Source organism: Adiantum capillus-veneris, chromosome 10 (assembly GCF_014529385.1).
Source record: "Adiantum capillus-veneris isolate H3 chromosome 10, ASM1452938v2, whole genome shotgun sequence".
NCBI classification, from domain to species: Eukaryota; Viridiplantae; Streptophyta; class Polypodiopsida; order Polypodiales; family Pteridaceae; genus Adiantum; species Adiantum capillus-veneris.
This window is the reverse complement of record NC_140940.1, coordinates 163,353,401-163,365,518: the sequence shown is the minus strand read 5'-3', so window position 1 is coordinate 163,365,518 and position 12,118 is coordinate 163,353,401. Positions and strand designations below refer to the sequence as shown.

At 44.1% G+C, this 12,118-nt stretch overlaps 1 protein-coding gene across 2 annotated transcripts in view; it reads right to left on the bottom strand.

The window, feature by feature from the left end:
• The window catches only part of DEG7 (DegP protease 7), a 182,703-nt gene that overhangs the window by 157,996 nt on the left and 12,589 nt on the right, over positions 1–12,118 (bottom strand). The gene's annotated exons all lie outside the window — the stretch shown is intronic.

Genomic DNA, 12,118 nt, shown 5'->3' with positions numbered 1-12,118 from the left:
CACTCTGTGTTCTCGAGAGATCAAAAATGAAATCCATTGCAATACTTTCCCAGGGGCGGGTGGGTATGGGTAAAGGCTGTAACAATCCCCGTTCTTTATGCCTGTCAAACTTGACCTTCTGGCATACTAAGCAACTGCGCACAAACTCTTCCACACCTTCTTGAGCCTCAGCCAAAGAAGTATCTCTCTACCCTTTTCATGGTGGTAGCAATGCTGCGGTGACCCATAAAAGGTGGATAGTGGCATTCAGTCATAACCTTTTCCCTCAACGGCTGTGTAACGCACAACATAGTTTTTCTCATCAAATAGCCATCCCGAATGGAATATACCGCTAATGTCTCCCCATCCTGTATCCGTGTGAAAACGTCTGCAAAATCTGTATATGTGGCATATTGGTCGACCATATCCTCGAAACTCCTATGATGTATCGCAGAAATAGCCAGAACCAACGACTTCCGAGACAAAGCATCTGCCACTACATTCTTCTGTCCTTGCACATGGACAATCTGAAAGTGAAACTGTGACAAGATGTTCGCCCACCGCATCTGCTTTTCCGAAAGTTTCTTCTGTGACAAGAAGTAGCGCAAACTCTGATGGTCTGTAAAGACAGTAAAATCCGCTCCGAGTAGGTAATGCTGCCACTGAGTAAGAGCATGAATAACCGCCAAAAGCTCTTTCTCATAAATCTGTGCTGTCATCTCCGGCCTTAAGAACAATCGACTCTTGTAAGCAATGACATGGCCTTCTTGCATTAAGACTACACCCAGACTACGACCACAAGCATCACAATATACTTCAAATGACTTCTGCAAGTCTGGCAAAGTCAAAACTGGTCCCGTAGTCAATTTCTCTTTCAATGTCTGAAAGGCAGTCACCTCTATGGATCCCCACGAGAAAGAGACTCCTTTTTGTGTCAAGATATGCAAAGGGGAAGCAACCTCTGCAAACTTTATAATGAATCGCCTGTAGTACGAACACAGTCCCAAGAAGCTTCTAACTTTCATGGACATTCTTCAAATCAAGCCAATCACGGATAGTCTCTATCTTGGCCGGATCCATTTGCACTCTTGCTGCTGCTGAGACAATGTGTCCCAAAAAGTGTATCTCTGGTAGGAAAATTCACTTTTCTTTGCAGTAAACACTAACTTGTGATCTCGTAATGCATGAAAGACCTGAAGCAGATGATCTCTGTGTTCTACCTCATTCTTGGGAAAACAATGATATCATCAAAGAAAGTGCCAACAAATAGTATGTACTCTCAAAAAATCATGTCCATCATCCGGTTAAATGTCGCAGGAGCATTGGTTAAGCCAAAAGGCATCACCAAAAACTCAAATAACCCAAAAGTCGTCCGAAAAGCTGTCTTGTAGACGTCTTCCGGCGCGATCCTGATCTGATGATATCCACTCTTCAGATCAATCCTGCTAAAGCACGAGGATCCCTGTAATCTGTCGAGTATATCATCGATCCTAGGAATCTGTTCTTGATAGTGATTTTGTTGAGAGCTCTATAATCGATGCACATTCTCCAAGATCCGTCTTTCTTCAAAACCAACAACACTGGAGAGCAATACGGTGAAGTACTAGGCTGGGCAAGACCCTTTTCCAAGAGGTCTTTCACTTGGTTCATAATCTCTTCATTCTGTGCTCGGCTCACACGGTAAGTTGGTCGGTTCGGTGGTGGGCTACCAGGTATCAGATCAATGGTATGATCTTCACGACGAGCAGGTGGTAACTCACCTGGGAGGCCCTCTGAGAAGCAATCGACGTGAGAGTGGAGAAAATCTTAGGCATTCTTTATCAAGTTTAGACATATTTTTCCTATCCTTATCGCTCAATTCTTTCATAAAGATCGAGTAAACAAACAGACTGGATTTCATTAATTTAGAAATGGCCGAAGCCGATACAATAGGGACAGACTCGCCCTTCAGTTTAATATCAAGTACAATGGTTATGCCCTTCTCTTGTGGTACCAGGGAATCCCTAAGAGAACATCACAACCCTCCAAAGGCATTATGAAAAAGTCCTCATGCCCCAAATACCCCTGACAATGCAACCAAAGTTTGCCAATGACAGGTGTAATGGCTACGTCCCTGTCGGGTGCCGCTAGAACTGCCTCCGCAAGTGGTCCCATCCGATCGAGAGTGATCTCGAGCTGCGCCGCTAATTCCGATGAAATGAAGTTGGCCTTTGCTGCCAAACTTTGCTCCTCCATCAAAGAAGATCAGGGCCTCTTGATCTGTCACTTTGCCCCAAGCTCGACAAAGTTCTGTACTCTCGTCCATGGTGTTGGGATCGGTACCCACACAATCTGGAAGCAGTCCTGTTTTCATTTTGCCTTTTCTTCCACGTTCCTCACCTGCTCTCGAACTCTCAGGCCTGTCGTCGTCCTTATCATTCTATTCTTTCTGTGCCTTTTTAGGGCACTTCGCCGAGATATGTCCATGTTCCCCACATCCAAAGCACTTCCCCTCCCTGATGAAGCAAGCTCTCTCCTGAGGAGTAAGCTTGGGTCGTGCATCCTTCTTCTCTGCGTTGCTCCTTCTCTTTCTACTTTCATTCCCTGAAGTCTGTTCGGCCCGTTGTGTCATGACCTCATCGTGGGGTAGGTCAGATTGCCAGAGTGAATGGCAAAGCCTTGCTTCGCATGACTCATCAACTCCTGAATAGAAGCCGACTTCTGTTCCAAGCAGTGATCTCGGATCTCTGTAAGTAGACACAAGGTGAACCGCTCAGGCTGTTCTCTGAACGAGATCTTCTTGAATGAAGAGACGGGTAGAAAAGAGCTCCATAATCTCTCAAAGTAAGCATCCACTGTATCTCTCTTGGTCAACCGAAGATGGTTCCAAGCAGCTCGTATATCGCATTCATACTCTTGCGTCAGCCAAGAAGAAATAAAAAGCTTCTTAAATTTCAACCATTTAACTGGCGCAGTCCAGTTTAAAAGAAGTGTGGACCACCAAGTTCGAGCATTCCCCTTAAAATAAGAGGCATCTCTCTGAATCTTGGAGTGCTCTAAGTAGCGTCCTCCCGCGAAAGCGATGTCAAATTGCTGTATAAAAGACAAAGCCTTCGAAGCATCTTTGTATCCTAAAAAAGTGTCAAATTTGATCGACTGTCCACCTTCCTTAAACCCTCGGACTATCTTGCTTTTATCTTCCAGAAAGTCATACTGATTGGCTTTATAAAAATTCTTCTTATTCGCATAGAATTTTCCGTCATCGGAGTTTGAAATGTCTGTAGATGAGTCCTCTGTAGAACTGTCACTCACTGGGCGAGATTTAGACTTCTTTGCCTTTTTCTTGCCCTTTCCGAAGCGTTGTTTCTTGCTTCGCTTTTTACCTTTTCTGTCTTCTTTGCTCGAATCTGAAGAGCTAGAAGAACTGTCAGAAGAAGAAGAAGAAGAACTGGGTACTTCTTCAAATCGAACACGCTTCTTCTGTTTCTTTGCTTTGTCAAATGTCGACTGACGACCCAAATAACCCGGGAAGTTAGTGTCTTTCTTCTGCTTTTTGTCGTGCTTTTTGGCTTTCTTCTGCGCGTCAAAAAGCTCAGCAATCTGTGCATCAACCACCTCTTCTAATTCCTTCTCTGAATATTGCTTGTGATCATAAGGTTTCTTGAGAGCGGGTTTCGGGGGTGGTGGTGTGGTTTTTTGCCACTGCGCATGCACTTCCTAAAAAGAAGTCTCGCTCGTATATTTTTCCAATTTCGGGTCCTTCGCAAAACTGAGCATCATCTTTGTTGCATCGCCGATCAATTGACGACGCTTCATCTCTCGCTGCTCCGCCTGAGTAGGCCGAGGCGGGCCATACTCTGCCGAAATCTTCGTCGTGATCCCTACCCGCATCTCCGGATGCAGAGGGAGTGGACTGATCCTTGCATGAAGCCATAGGTGCCGCGGAAAAAAAACTGGGGATCAGATTTCCCGTAGAAGAGAAATCGAACATGCTCTGATACCACTCTGACAAACTTGGACACTCCAAGTCAAGAATCAATCACGACAGCACCAAATAACCACATCAAAACAGTTCACAATTCACAATAGATTTGCACTGGCCCGGCGGAGTTCCGTGCCTAGAGATATTGGCCCCAAAGACTGGCGCCCCTTTCGGTATTTTTTTATGTACTAATCAATGTTCAAAGTACAAGAGAGGGTTAGGGTTTCACTCTCAAGACTTTGCGTCAAGATGCTCTGCAGAGTGTGAGCCCTTACCGCTTATTTATAGTTTACAAGGGATGCCAAAAGCAGAGCCCCAAAAGCTTCAGATAAAAAGCCTCAATAAAAGCAAAGCTCTTTTTCTCTCTCAAACTCACTTGAGTTTAAAATAAAGCAATCCAATTCTCTCTCTCTCTCTTCTCCAATTTGTTTAGCCAAAAGCTAAAAAACTGCCGCAAAATCCGGGCTTGCCGTACTGCCACGTCAGCTTGCTAGCGCGTTTCACGAAAATTCAGTCCTTTGCTTTTTAGGGTTAGGGTTAGGGTTAGGGTTAGGTCAAGGCAGATTTTAGGGTTAGGGTTTTTGACAGGAATTAGGGTTTGCAGGTTTTAGGGTTAGGGTTTCCAGCAGAGTTTCCAGCATACTCTCGGGCGGACACGTCATCAATTTGTGACACTAATCTTAACTTTAGTGCTAAGGAAGGATGGAACCCTCGGAGCACCTTCAATGATCTCAAATGGCGCCTTCCCCGTCGAAGAGTGAATCGTGTTGTTGTGGTGAATTCCACCAAAAGCAAATATTTTTTCCATTGAGTCTTCTGATCAAAGTATAAGACTTCAATAAATCCAAAACAACTGAATTTGCAATCTCAAATTGCCCATCTGTCTACGGGTTAGATAATGATGAGAACTTGCAACCATGTGCCAATGTTCTCCCAAATAGCCCTTTAAAACAAACTCGTAAATTGGGGATCTTTGTCGGAGACTATTGTCTCAGGCATGCCATGTAGTCGAAAAATTTGTGCAATGAAGAGTCTCACTAAGTGAACCGGCTTGACTGTTTTCTTCACTGGAATGAAGTGAGCTTGCTTGCTAAGTCAGTCGATGACAGTCCAAATGCCATCATGCCCACTCTGTGTTTCCGGGAGATCAAAAATGAAATTCATTGCAATACTTTCTCAGGGACGGGTGGAAATGGGTAAAGGCTGTAGTAATCCCTGTGCCTTATGCCTGTCAAACTTGACGTTCTGGCATACTAAACAACTGCGAACAAAGTCAACCACATCCTTCTTGAGTCTAGGCCAAAAGAAGTAACGCTCCACACCTTTCAAAGTGGTAAGGATGCCGCAGTGACCCGTAAAAGGTGGACAATGGCACTCAGTCAAAACCTTTTGACTGACGCACAACATTGTTTTCTTCATCAAGTAGTCAACCCATATGGAATATCCCATTACTACCTCCCCATTCTATATTCGAGTGAATGCATTGGAAAAATCCGGATCTGTGGCGTACTGATCAACCATATCCTTGAAGCTTCTATGATGAATCGTGGAAATAACCAAAACTAGGGGCTTCCGAGACAATGCATCTGCAACCAAGTTTTTCTATCCCTGAACATGGACAATCTGAAAGTGAAACTTTGACAAGATGTTAGCCCACCATATCTGCTTTTCCGAAAGCTGCTTTTGTGACAAGAAGTAGCGTAAACTCTGATGATCAGTAAAGACCGTGAGATAGGCTCCGAGTAGGTAATGTCGCCACTCAGTAAGAGCATGGATCACTGCCAAAAGCTCTCATAAATCTGTGTTGTCAATTCTGGCCTTGAAAACAATCAGCTTTCATAAGCAATCACATGGCCTTCTTGCATTAAGACTGCTCCCAGACTACAACCACAAGCATCACAATATACTTCGAATGACTTTTGCAAGTCTGGCAAAGTCAACATTGGTCCAGTATTCAGTTTTTCTTTAAGTGTCTGAAAGGCAGTCACCTCTGTTGGTCCCCACGAGAAAGGGACTCCTTTCTGAGTCAATATGTGCAAAGGGGAAGCTACCTCTGCAAACTTTAGAGCCCAAGAAGCTTCTAACTTCATGAACATTCTTCAAATCTGGCCGCTCACGTATAGTGTCAATCTTGGCTAGGTCCATCTACACTCATGCCGTTGAGACGATGTGTCCTCCCAGAAAGTGTATCTCCGGCAAGAAAAATTCACTCGTTTTGGCATTGATAACTAATTTGTGATCTTGCAATGCCTGAAAGCCCTGAAGCATATGGTGTCGATGTTCTGCTTCATCCTTGGAGAAGACTATAATGTCATCAAAGAAAGTGCCCACAAAAGATCGATACTCTCGAAAAATCCTATCCATCCTTCGGTTGACTGTCGTTGGAGCATTGGTAAGGCCAAAAGGCATCACCAAAATTCATACAAACCGAAACTTGTCCGAAAGGCTGTCTTATAGACATCTCTCAGAGCGATTTTGATCTAATGATATCCGCTTTTCAAATCAATCCTCCTAAAACAAGAGGATCCCTGAAGTCGGTCAAGAATATCATCAATCCTTCGAATCGGAAATCTATTTTTGATAGTGATTTTATTGAGAGCTTTGTAATCAATGCACATTCTCCGAGATCCGTCTTTCTTTAATACCAACAACACCGGAGAGCAGTACGGTGAAGTACTTGGCTGGATAAGACCCTTTTCAAGAAAGTCGTCACTTGGTTCATGATCTCTTCGTTTTGGGCTCGGCTAACACAGAAGGGCGGCCGATTTAGTGGTGTGCTTCCAGGAATTAGATCAATAGAGTGATCCTCAGGACAAGATGGGGGTAACTCGCCTGGCAGGCCCTCAGAGAAACAATCAGCATGTATGTGGAGAAAATCTTGGCGTTCTTTGTCAATTTCAGACATGTTCGTTCTGTGTTCACCATTCAACTCTTTTAAATAGATCGAGTAAACAAAAAGACTGGATTGGCCGAAGCCGATACAAAAGGGACGGGCTCGCCCTTCAATTTTACATTACAAATTTTCGGCCCTTTTCATTTGTCAAGGTTGCTTTCTTAGCCCGATAGTCAACCACGGCGTTGTTCTTATGGTACCAAGGGACTCCTAGGAGGACGTCATACCCTTCCAAAGGCATGATGTAAAAGTCATGTTGTCCTAAATACCCCTAACAATGCAAACGAAGTTTGCCAATGACAGGTGCAATGGCTATCTCCCGTCCGGGCGCAGCCAGAATTGCCTCTGCTGGTGGTCCCATCCTGTCGGCTGTAATCTCGAGCCGCGCCGCCAATTCAGGTGAAATGAAGTTGGCCTTGGCTCCTCCAATTAAAAGATAAGGGCTTCTTGATCTTTCACTTTGCCCCATGCTCAACAAAGTTTTGTACTTTCATCTATCTGGCTTGGATCAGTACCCATGCAATCTGGTACCAGTCATGCTTTCATCTTGCCTTTTCTGCCACGCTCCTTTGCTGCTCTAGAACTCTCTAGCATGTCTTCAGTCTATCCTTGCTGTGCCTTTTTGGGGCACTTGCGGAGATGTGTCCTTGTTCCCCGCAACCAAAACACTTCCCCTCATTGAGATAGTTAGCCCTTTCTCGAAGAGTAAGTCAGGGTCGGATATCCTTCTTTTCTTGAGGACTCTTTTTCTTTCTACTTGTTGGAGGTCTGTCCGGTCCTTTGAGTCAAGATCTCATCAGTGGGGTAAGTCAAATTCCCGAACGTATCAAGAAACCCCGTTTCGCATGACCGACTAATTCTTGAATAGAATTCGACTTTTGTTCAAGGCAGTCATCTCAGATCTTTGTCAGGAGTCCGCAGCAAAACCGCTCAATCTGTTCCTTAAAGGTGGCCTTTTTAAATGAAGAGATTGGTAGAAAAGAGTCCCAAAACCTCTCACAATAAGCGTCCAAAGAATCTTCCTTGGTCATCCGAAGATGGTTCCAAGCGGTTCTTACATCCCGTTCATACTCCCGGGTCAGCCAAGACGAAATAAAGAGCCTTTTAAATTTCAACCACTTGACTGGAGCTTCTTTCCTCAGGAGAAGAGTGGACCACCATGTTCGAGCATTTCCTTTGAGAAAAGATGCAGCCCTCCTAATCTTGCAGTGCTCTGAGTAATGCCCTCCAGAGAAGGCTATGTCAAACTGCTGGATGAAGGCCAAAGCCCTCGGAGTATCTCGGAATCCAGAAAACGATTCAAATTTTATTGATTGTCCACCTTCTTTAAATTCCTTCATTCTCTTGCTTGTCTTCAAGGAAGTCATATTGGTTGGCTCTGTAGAAGTGCTTCTTTGCATAAACATGTGGTCATCAGAGTCCGAACTGTCAGAGGATGACTCTTCCGTAGAGCTATTAGAAATTGGTCGAAATCTAAGATTCTTTGCCTTTTTCTTGCTCTTTCCGAAGCTTCGCTTTTTGCTTCACTTTTTGCCCTTTCTGTCCTCCTCGCTCGAGTCAGAAGAGCTAGAAGAACCGGGAAGAGGAAGAAGAAGAGATGGGTAGTCCTTCAAAGCGTACACGCTTCTTCTGCTTTCTTGCAGATGCAAAAGAAGATTGACGGCCCAAATAACCAGGGTAGTCAGTCCCCTTCTTGTGCTTTTTCAATTGCTTTTTGGATTGATTCTTCGTGTCCAAATGCTGACTGATCTGAGTCTGAACCACCTCTTGAAGTTCTTGTTCTGTAAACATCCTCGGAGAAGGAGGTTTCTTGATTGCCAGTTTGATTGGTGGTTCGATGGCTTTCTAAGTGTGCACTTCAACGATGGATTGCTCAAACAAAAATTTTGCAAACTGAGGATCTTTCGCAAATTGAATCATTTGCTTTGTCCACTCGTCAACCTGCTATCGACGTTGCATCTCTTGAAGTTCATACTATGTAGGCCGAGGTAGCCCGTATTCTTCTGTTAATTCGTTAAAATCTTTTGCGTGGTTTCCTCCCGCCTCAACCGTTGCAGAAGAGGTCGAATGATTCTTGTCTGTCACGTGACACATCCAACCCTATGTGTCCGTGGACAAGCTACAGCATGATCACGGTTCAGTCAGTCCAGTCAGTCTAGATTAGAAGTAATCTGACACTTTTGTGAGTCTATTCGTAGACCGTGCATGCCCAGACACTTAGTGTAGATGCATATCCTCTGGTTGCACACAGCATGATCATAGGCATTCCCATCAGAATCCTTCAGGGGAATTTTCCAGTGCATTTAGCCTATTTTACCTATTTTTGACATTTTTCACTTATTATTTTTAAGTGACTTTTGTTGGAAAGTAGGTAGGGCAAATTTTGAGTAAGTTTGTATATAAGCAAACCTAGGCTAGCACTAAATGGCAGAAGAGGCTACAGGAGCCAAGCTCAACAGGCAACTTCTCAAGCAAGAACCTTGGTGGTTTCCCCTCCAAGCAAGATCCCATCCCTAGCGTTTTGCATCAAGAGGTCATCGCCCTTCTCAGCTTCAGCCTAGCGTTTTCAACAAGAGGTCATCGACATCCAATCCCTGCCCTAGCGTTTTGCATCAGCAACCCATCGGCAACAGCAGATTCCCAGGCCTAGCGTTTTTGCTACAGCAGCGTTTTTGGACAGATTTCAGCCTTGGCGATTTTCAGCAATGAAGACCAGCAGATTCAGCCCTAAAAGACCTGCAGTTTCAGCCCTAAAGAACATCAGTTTTCAGCCCTAAGACCTGCAGAATTTCAGCGACAAAGATCAGCAAAATCAGCCCCAAACCCAGTGTTTTGGATTTGTAGCAGATTTCAGCCCATAGCGTTTATGGACAGCAGATAAAAGATTGCAGATTTCAGCCCTTAGGTCGGTCTCGCCATCACCTTCGTCATCGCCGACATAACATAGACTGCATCAGTCACATGCATCATCATTGTACCAGTTTGTGCAATCAATAGTAGACCACTCTCATCGACAAGAGTGGGGCCTTCGGAGGAGGGTTTTACAACGTCTCTGATGTCGTATCTCTCTTCTCTCTCTATCTCTCAGTCTCATACACTTGCACGCACAGTGTCCACTCACTTTGTTCGTGATCATAGCACTCTCCATTAAGAACGGAACGCTCTCCCTTCCATAAGAACAAAAAGGAACCTTGAGCACATTATGGAGCACTCGTCTTGAGAAAGAACAACTCATTCCGTTGCACCTTACATTGTCGGAATCCATAAGTGTTGCGAGAAAAGGGATCGGATTTCTCGATAGAAGAGAAATCGGTCATGCTCTAATACCACTGTAACAAACTTGGACACCCCAAGTCAAGATTCTACCACAACACAGCAGAGATTCACTTCAAAAATACTTCACAGATCAAAAGAGAGTCGACACGGCCAAGAGATATTGGCCCCAAAGATGGCGCCCCTTTCGGTATTTATTTTTATATTAATCTTGAGAAAAGTACAACCGACCCGCGGGTGCTCGCTCTCAAACTCTGCATCCAGATGCTCTACAGAGTGAGCCCCTAGGGTCACTTATAAAGAGTTACAAGGGATACTAGAAACAGAGCCCCAAAAGCTTTCAAAATCAAAAGCAACTTGTCCTAAAATCAACTGGACTAAAAACTACCACAAAAAGCTGTCAACGTAATCTGCGAAAATCCGTACGCTCTGCCACGTCAGCAAGTCAACCTAAGTCGCGGAATTTTGTACTGCTGTCACATCAACCTGTCCACAGCGCGAAAAGCGTGCGTCCGTACAGTGCAACGTCAACCTGTCAGCGCGAAAAGTGTGCGTCCATACAGTGCCACGTCGACAATCAGCAGTCAGCACTTACCACGAGATTCTGTACAATTGTCGGTGAATGTCCGAGCACTGCCACATCATTAGTTTGTGACACTATTTGAGAAAGTACTATTTGAAATTTGTTTGAAATGGATGTTATCTGTTTTAAATCTGTCTTGGTGCCGATTTGAGAACTATTGGCTCTGGTTTTAATGTTGGTTTCAATGATTAGTGATTTACTCTCGGGATATAATGGCGAGTATTGATCTTTGAGAATGCTTGCACATACTCATGGCCCAAACCCTTGTGGTTATTTGTCAGGGAAGTATTGAATGTTTGAAAAGTGTTGCTTTTACTTATGGCCCGGACCTAGATGGTTATTTACGAGGGAGTCTGAGTAGTGGTTACTCTTAGCACCTCCAAGCGACACAGACTGTTGTAGGGTTAAGGTGGGTGGATTAGTGTGTCATTCATGCTAATGGCATCCTTTGGAGAGGTTAGTGTAGAGCTAGAGAGAGAGACTATTGCACAATACAATAGGGTATAATCGCAAATGATAAAGCTTACCTTTTTTAGTTGTAGGGTTAAGGTGGGTGGATTAGTGTGCCATTCATGCTAATGGCATTCTTTGGAGAGGTTAGTGTAGAGTTAGAGAGAGAGACTATTGCACAATACAATAGGGTATCATTGCAAATGATAAAGCTTACCTTTTTCATTCAGCAGAATGTGCCTCTATATAGCCTTATACAAAAGAGACAGCCTTTTGACACATGAGCATAAGATGTGGCTGCCTATGCACAAACACAAGTGGCTTTTCTTTACACATAGGTGGTAAGGGGTTCTTCACATGAGTTATTGACACATGACACTTTTCTAGGTGGAAGAGATTGTTCACACAAGAGATGCAACAAAACCTCGCATCCCAACTATCCTCCCCTATGTGGGTTTTAGTTGCATATCACTCACACAATCCTCCCCTCAAAACACACTTAAGGTGAGGCACACAAAACACAAGCCTCCCCTTAAACACAAATCTGCCTCCCCTAGACACAAAGGGTGTAGGCACACAAAATAGCAGGGTGTAAGCACACATAAGCCTCCCCTGGCACAAATAGAGGGTAAGGTACAATTGAGAGAATGCTATACCACATTTCGTTTGTTGTTTGTTGGAGGATTTTCTCTCCTACACAAATTTGCAAAAGGTGTTGTACTTTCTTGTCGGTACTTTGCCATAGGTGGTGGTTGTAGTAGCCAAAATGTTGTTGTACTTTGTTGTCGGTACTTTGCCATAGGTTGTTGTTGTAGTAGCCAAAATGTTGATGATGTTGTTGTCGTTGTTTTGATCCAATTGCAAAATGTGAAAAAATGCAAAAGGACCATAAATACACATATATGTACAGTGGAGGGAAAAACCACGTGGGAAAAAAAACCCTCATTATTTCTGATCTGCACATGGATTTTTAAATTAT